The sequence below is a fragment of the Vicia villosa genome, unplaced genomic scaffold, assembly GCF_029867415.1.
Source record: "Vicia villosa cultivar HV-30 ecotype Madison, WI unplaced genomic scaffold, Vvil1.0 ctg.001079F_1_1, whole genome shotgun sequence".
NCBI lineage: Eukaryota > Viridiplantae > Streptophyta > Magnoliopsida > Fabales > Fabaceae > Vicia > Vicia villosa.
The window spans coordinates 159,308-167,690 of record NW_026705472.1 but is presented as its reverse complement, the minus strand read 5'-3'; the positions used below and the strand labels follow the sequence as shown (position 1 = coordinate 167,690).

Sequence of the window (8,383 nt, the reverse complement as noted above, 5' to 3'; positions counted from 1 at the left end):
ACCTGCGGATTTTGCTGCGGAATATGTATTTCAAACAAAATACCTCACTTTAATATAAATTCCGCAGGTAAATTCGCAGGAATATTTTCTGCGGAATTTGCTGCGGATATTAAGTATGAATAAAAACAAACTAGATTACTAAATTCGCAGGTAATTCCGCAGGAAACTTTTCTGCGGATTTTGCTGCGAATTTTGATTTTTATTATATAAAATTAAAAAATAATGTCAAGTATTTTTCTTTTAAAATAAAATGTTTGTTTTTGCAAAAATATTTAATAGAATTCAATTTTTTTAAAAACAATAGTAATTTTTTAAAATTTAATAAAAGATATGTTTTTTAATTTAATGCAGTTCTTCAATTTGCAGTTTAATAAATGGTGTGAAAATTTTGAAAAATAAAAAGAAAGGTATAAAAAGTTGAAAACAAAAATTTGATGAAATTTCTAGAGTAAGAATTGAACCTACTTTCTACCTTTTATTAAACAAATAATCTAGCATTAGGAGAATGTCTTAAATTGTGATAAATTTGTAATAAGAAATTATCAAATAATCTACCTTTAGAAAAATATTTATTAATTATAAATAGATTAGTGTGTGTATGAATAAAAATTGTGTATATTTATATATTTTTTAAATATTTTTTCTAAAGCCTATATAGAAAAGTTAATAAAATAAAAGGTATGAAAATTTTGAAAAATAAAATTAATAAAAGGTATTAAAAACTTTGAAAAATTAAATTTCAACGGTGGATATCAAATCAACATTCTACCTCAAGAAATCTTCCATTACCAAGCTTCTCAAAATAATTTTAGTACATACTTATTAAGTTTATGAGTTTATTGAAGAATCATTGATAATGTAAAATGTTTTATCAATCCTTATATCTATGCATTCCCTTTTATTTCATTCATCTCAAATACACCTCCGCTTCGCTTTCTCGACCTCGTACATTTCACTCTTCTGCAGAAGTATTCGGGTTTTCCCCCAAATTATACTACGATCAGACTTCTTCGCAACGATTCGAACTCACGCAATTGCAACCATGATCGAATCTCCGAACCTTAGCCTGTACTTTTTCCCCTTTCAACTCAGGTAAATTCATCTTTTGATCTTAGTTTTGGTTTGACGTTTTTCATTTCTATATCTATTATCAAGCTCGGCTAATTGGTGAGTTATTCAATTGGTAGGGGTAGGGTTTTTACTGATTTCCAGTTAGATTGACTATAAACTTAGGTGACTTTTGTAAACAAGGTGTTTGTTGAAATGCCACAATGAGTTTACTTATGTTGATTTTGAGTTTAGCTTTATCATGTTTTGATACAAGTTGTGTGGTGCAGTGTTCCACGTCCCTGATCCTGAAATGTTCTATACTAAGAAGGTCAATATTTACCATTTGACATAGAAAATTGAAATTTACTGTATTTATATGTTATCTGCTTGCTGCGATTCAAATTCTTCTGTTACAATTGCGACAGATAGCAACTCGGTGGAATAGGGCACCTGAAGTTTTGTTTCAAAATAGTCAATATTCAACTCCAATTGATATTTGGGTCGTGGGCTGTATATTTGGTGAGATGGTACTTGGACAGCCAATACACAATGTTTTTTATTGCATTGGTGAGATAGAGCTGATTTTCAGGTAATTTTTGACACAAAATAGTTTATTTCACTTTTTGGATTTCAATCAAACCAACATGTGCCTTATCAAGGTGACATAGTACTGCTACTACAATAGTTATGACATTCTCTAAACTTGCCAAAAGTCATTTGTAGAATTCCATAAGATTCTTTTTTTCATGCATTACAAAGCTATTCATCTTTAAAAAAGTGTCCCTACACTGTCGATTCCCTATTGATATTTATATCTCCTAAGTCATGTCAAATAAAGTTGTCCTTGAATGAATCACCATGTTTATAGAAAATATTACTTGATTGAATACCAACACGCTTCTTCTAGATTTGTATTCCAGAACATTACACATACTCTATAGTATTATGCAATGGGAAATAAGGATGTTAAAAATGTCTTCGGTGGATTTCGTAGTTGTGCTCAAACATTGATTATTGTTTTCCATCTCAGTATATGAATTCCTCAATTGATTCATCATCCATCTTATATTCACAACAGTGAGAAGCCAACTTGAGATATTAACGAATTCAGACAACAATCATTTATTCTATTTTCATTCAGGTAACAACTTCATAGCAAGGTTAGACTTAGTTTCCCCTTTTTAAATAAGCTATGCAAATCAAAACAACATTTACTATATTTCTTTTATTGACTCTAGTATTGTTCGTATGACATATATCTTTCACACATTTTCATTATATTTTGTAACTAGCCTACATACACATATATAATATTTTATTTAGTAAGTTATTTAATGTTTGAACAAATGAAACTGAACATACGGTTCGTCACTAGTTAAAGAATTTTGTTATATTGGCTTGTGGGCATCCCATTTTTTTAATAGTAGCAGGAACTATGGTCGGTTCTCTCTTTCTGGTTACAGTGAACAAAAGCCGCACAAGGTGAGGAAGGGAGCCGAAATGTCTAGCTTCAAATTCTAGTGATAGGACTGTTTCGTATGCTAGAAATTGTCTCGAGACAACGAATCAAAATCAGCAGCCACCGCCTTTTTGCCACACCGAAGCCTTAGCCGTGGGAGTATTACCTGAAAGAAAGAAGCATAAGCAAGTATCAAAGGTAGTTCTTACCCTTGGTATAGTAGGTGGAACTATTGGAGGAGTAGCAGTTTTTTTGCTGATTTTTTTTTGTTAGAAGAGGAAATTCTAGAAGCAAAATGTAGAAGAATCCCCCGACAAGATTTATATCGGAGAATGCAGCTTCCGGATACACCTCTAAGTTTCTTTCTGATGCAAGTAATCTTCTATCTTTCTTAAACATGTTCTTGTCATTTTCTGTCGTAAATACAGATTCATAAACATTTATTTTTCTGTGTGCATAAAGGATATATATCTCAAACAAAGAAATTCGGAGCACTTGGCCTGCCAAACTATAAGAGTTTTTCATTGGAAGAGATTGAGGCAACTACAAACAACTTCGACACAGCTTCTTTCATGGGTGAAGATTCTTATGGAGAGGTATGTCACTTCTACACTGTCACAAATCATGTTTTATATAAGGAAGAGTTATTTGGATCTTGTGCTTTAGCGAATATGTTCTTACATGTCTCAGATGTACAAAGGTCAGCTGAAGAATGGATCATTTGCTGTTATTAGATGTATTAAGATGAAAAAAAGATACAGCACTCAGAACTTCATGCAGCAAATGGAACTTATCTCAAAACTTAGGCATCGTCATTTGGTTAGCGCTCTCGGACACTGCTTCGAATGTTCTTTAGAAGATTCAAGTGTTAGCAGAATATTTCTTGTCTTTGAATATGCACTGAACTTAAGCGCCAAGAGGAAGTTTCTCTCGCTCTCAAGGTATCTTCTCACTCCCTCTTCAAATCCTTGTGCATATAAAAAATTAAATGTGTTCATGCCACATGCTAATAGTATTAGTCATGTTTTTTCAATTTTGTTCACAAAAATTAAAAAATTTCAACCATTTATCTTGATAACTATATATATTCTTGTTAGCTCCGGAGTTTGTTAGTTAGTTAGAAGATTATGAATTCATATGCTAGATGGCAAGCATTCACGAGCTACACTACACATACACATGTGCCAAATGTTTGTAGTCACTTTCATTGTTAGGTGTCATGAAGAATCAAACTTCTTAAAGGAATGACAAGTGTCACTTAAAACCATTTTTTCTCTACCCTAAACTAGTCCTACAATCCTATCAATTTCCTTTTTGTGGTATACACGTGTCCTATTAGCCCCTATAATGTGGGCCATTTTGGTAGCTTGTTCCTCTCATAATTCTATTAATGGTAGCTTGTTCCTCTCATAATTCTATTCTCTCCTTACTACTTCTCATGTGTGGTATACCTTTATGTTGAGGTTCAATCATGTTTTAAGAAATTTACTAGAAGATGCTAACTTCAATATTGGCTCTTTTAACTTGATCAATTAGCTGGCAGTGACTTATATAGGAGCTGCAATGGAAATGGAAATGGAAATTCCTCTGCATCGAAAGTGATCACACAAATGAAGATGGCGTCGATGAAACAGATGAAAAAGACCTTAGTAATGAATTTTGATTTGTACTTTTTTTTTTTCATTTTGACTTGGTTGTAATTTGGATTGTATTATCTTTTTAATTTGGTTGACAAATGATCAGTAATAATTTAATTTTTTGAATCATTTTCAGTAATGACTATGTAAGTACTTCTTACCAATTATATTCTATGAATTCAAGTTTAATTTAAATTGAAAATTATAATTTTATTTTATATTATGGTTATTTAAATATATATAATGGTTCAAAAATTTATTAAAATAAAAAAATTATTTAATTTGAGAAAGAAATTTCCTGCGGATTTACTTGCGGAAATACATTTCCTGCAGATTTACCTGCGGAATTAGCTGTGGATTTACCTGCGGATTTATCTGCGAATTGTTTCCTGCGGATTTAGCTGCGGAAATACCTGCGGAATTACCTGCGAAAAATATTACCCACGAAGGTTTTAGCTGGGGACATAAAACTGCAGGAAAATCCGCAGGAAACATGTTTCCTGCGGAAATTTAGCAAAAATCCGCAGGTAATTCCGCAGGAAATACGTGTATTTCTAGTAGTGAACAAGGGTTTTGGTTTTTGTATTTAACTAACAATAACATATGTTAATATGATGACAACCAAAGATAGAAGTTTAGATACATTCTATTCAATAACAAGTTCTCTTGATGATGTAATCAAATCCCCTTCACATATTTTAAAGATAAACATAATTATATAATGTAAAATATTGTATCTTAATACTACATGTGTTTCAGAAGCACAAACAACAAATGTAATTGCAAAAGTATTTTAAATCATGCATTGGAATTATTTGATAGCATTTGGCGATATAATTAAATATATATATGAATATTTATTTTACCATTAGTAAATTATTTTAAATTTTATATTTATATCTAAAACTTTTCATTTGTTAAATATTTTTTCTATGATTATTTAATCATAGATATATTTTATGTCTTTTTTTATATGATTATTTAATACAGTAAAATTTGTATGATTGTTATTTATTTATAATGAAATCATTAATTTCAAGTTTATATCGGTCTAAATAAATTTCAACCTCACTCATTCAAATATAGTAAATTTCAACCTCATTCATTCAAATTTAGTTAAACTTTTAATTTCACGGGTCACTAGCACCTCATTCATTCAAATTTAGTTAAACTTTTAATTTCACGGGTCACTAGCACCATATTACTTAGTTTTTTTTGAAGTGACCAAACCTTATCAAATGATATAAGATACGAATGAACTTACCGTGTTGACCTATCTTATCACTAAAACTATTTTTTAAATGGTTAATTTCATACTACTAATATCTTATTAGTAAAACCTTTTTTTAAAATGGTCAATTTCTATTTTACATATACAATTTCTATTAGTAAAACCTTTTTTTAAATGGTCTCTGACTAGTAAAATCAATAAAAAATTTCTAGTTTTTTTATTCAATATTAGGAATTAATTTTCTAGTTTTAATAGAATTCCCCATAAAAAATCTAATAAAAAATACCTTAAATTTTAGGTCATTTTGCTCATATTTTGTAAATCATTTCCATGACATTTCACTATGCTTTTTTATATGAATTTTGTTTGATTTTGATACTTGTAATTACTTTGATTTAGACCTATAATTATAGTTTCCAATTTGCATGTTCCCTTAGACTTTAGGACTTGTAAATCTTCACATGACAACATAGGGTAGTCTTTCCCTTCTAAAAATCCTATAACCATTCAGGTAGATATTTTACTAACGCAACTTCTGGAACATACATCATTTAAGAAAATCATATAAACCAAATTCTATTTAAATCTAAAATATAACTTTAAAAAACTAGAAACATTCATATACAAATTTGACAGTTGTGAGGAATTGGATAAAGCTGGTATATGATAATACATTATTAGTGCAAAATGATTGAAAATGTTCCAAATGTAAGACATATTAAGTAATATGCTAACCTCAAGCTCTTCCAAGCTCTCATTGGAGTATATATGAGTAGAACCAACTATTTTCCTTTTGATAAAAAATGGATTCTGCTGCCACTATAGCTGGTATATGATGATATCTGTCTTTATTTATGTACTCAAGAACATTTTCAAGCTCATCGGGATCTTCTGAAGAGGCTTGATGTGTATCATATGGACCACGCATAATATTTTCGATACCGAGCTTTTCTGCTTCTATAGAACTAGATGTATCAGTAACATAAGTAGAGGGTTGATTTCTTATATGTTTTTCATTGCACACTACAACTTGCATACAATTCAATTCATATGCATAAAGCATATACAAACAGTCCCAGAAAAAAGTAACAGTTTCATACATTTCTAAAGACATAGAAGCATGACAATTTTAAAATCAGTTTGAAATAGAGTTAACAAACAGTCCCAATATTAGCCTAAAAAACATTAGTCAGAAACATTTCTCAGAAAATCAGTTTGAAAAGAAATTTGAAATGTCAAATGAATTTACATGTTAAAGAAAACTTTACTCAGAAAATTCATAACAATTTTAATTAAGCTTTCTCAATTTGTAATTTTTTAGAATGCTTAAACAATTTGCGTAGGGATTCTCGATTCAGAATCATTGACAACATACAATTCAGAATCATAGACACACAAAATTCAGTTTGCATAGGGTTTAACCTATAGAAGCTTAATCACTTTTTAATTTACATGTTAAAGATAACAATTTCACACTACAACTTGTAAAACAGTTTGCTTACGGTTTGTATACATAATTTTACACTACCAAGATCATACACTACCGATCAAAATCAAAACTTTAATACAAAGTACAAACAACAAATCATAACAGTTGAATACACTTACATTGTCTTCCATGCCACTTTGCCCTTGATACATCTGTCCAAATAAAAAAAACAATCAGAAAATCAAAACAACAAATCAAGTCACATACAATTTCTTCAGAAAGATCCCATTGAAGCAAATCATTGATACAAAATTAGTAGTTGAGCTTAATCTCACTAGAAAAGAAAGAGTTACATATAGTTTCATCAACACAATATAGGTTTGTCGCAATGAGTCCAATCCAATTGACCATCTCTTCAGAGAACCACTTGAATACAAGCCCCCTTCAAAAATGCAGTATCTGAATCACACAACTAAAAACTATTGTCAGATGAATCAAAATCAAACTTAGTTCAAAACACTAAATAGAAAAATCTAACAAAACATTGTGCTGGAGTAGTGGTGGCGGTTAAGATACGCAATGGTGGTGATTGATGAGAGAAGAATAGAAATCGCGGTGAAGGTGAGCTCAGCTAGGGTTGCATTTTATGAGATATAGAGATTGGCATATGGAATGAGCGAACAAGAGAAATACCCTGACTATTAACCCCTAGTAATTGCTACCCGGCCCGCCCATTAAAAACCAAACGAACCCGCAATTCTCGCTCATTAAGTCGGATCTTAGATTCCTATCCACCTCTACTCGGTAATATCTGGAATGTAAGAGTATAAAAATTCCAAATATACACATGAGATATCACATTTCGACATTTAAATCATTTATGGCATACAAGCCTTTAACATAGATACATAACACATTTACTAAGAGTGGACAAACTTAAAACAAATAATTCAGTCTTTAAAAATCACTTCATCAAATAATATCTAATCACCCAGCGGATTCACAAAACTTCCCAAAATTAAGTTAACATCATAGCATCTTCGCAAAACAACTTTAAGTTACAATTCAAAAGCAAAACATCACTAAAAATTCAAAGAAGCAACTATAAATAAAAACATGCGTTTGTCCCCCGAGTGCTACGTATCAGAGCGACAACTAACTTGACTCGCGGCAGCTAATCTTCACTCACTGTCATCACCTGCACGTTACCAGTATAAAGGCAACGGCGAAAATAATTAAAGAGTGAGATATCAAATATTATAAACAGAGTTATGATAAACAGTATATTTTCAGGTTCAAGTCGTAAAATACATCAGTTCGCATTCTAAACCAAAACGGTTTAAGTTCAAAATCACACAACGTCATAAACAATACAAATGTATGAGGCACGACAAGTGCAAATGCATGTGGTATTCAGGGCTTCAACCCCCGTCGCCAATTGCCAATTAATAGAGGAATTCCAATATGCATAAGCCTTCGTCACTGTTCGCCAAATTCAGGTCGTCACCAAAAATATGCAATTCATGCGACATAGATGAAAATGAAACAATCACAACCAAATCACAAAATATCGTCAC

At 30.9% G+C, this 8,383-nt stretch overlaps 2 long non-coding RNA genes across 11 annotated transcripts; one reads left to right on the top strand and one right to left on the bottom strand.

Annotated features, from left to right (window-relative positions):
- Positions 1 to 810: 810 nt before the first annotated feature.
- LOC131633130 (uncharacterized) lies at positions 811 to 4,301 on the top strand. 10 transcript variants are annotated; one of them, XR_009293236.1, is made up of 8 exons: positions 821 to 1,092; positions 1,338 to 1,378; positions 1,476 to 1,639; positions 2,129 to 2,191; positions 2,514 to 2,883; positions 2,972 to 3,105; positions 3,200 to 3,450; positions 4,046 to 4,301. It is a non-coding gene; the product is annotated as an uncharacterized LOC131633130 (long non-coding RNA). The 10 variants fall into 10 exon arrangements; XR_009293234.1 differs by having other exon boundaries at positions 2,081 to 2,191; XR_009293240.1 differs by having other exon boundaries at positions 811 to 1,092; positions 1,476 to 2,707; positions 2,783 to 2,883.
- A 1,346-nt stretch (positions 4,302 to 5,647) lies between these two features.
- On the bottom strand, positions 5,648 to 7,465 carry LOC131633129 (uncharacterized). Its single transcript, XR_009293229.1, has 3 exons — positions 7,160 to 7,465; positions 6,986 to 7,018; positions 5,648 to 6,334 (listed from the first exon to the last, which is right to left on the bottom strand). It is a non-coding gene; the product is annotated as an uncharacterized LOC131633129 (long non-coding RNA).
- Positions 7,466 to 8,383: the final 918 nt, after the last annotated feature.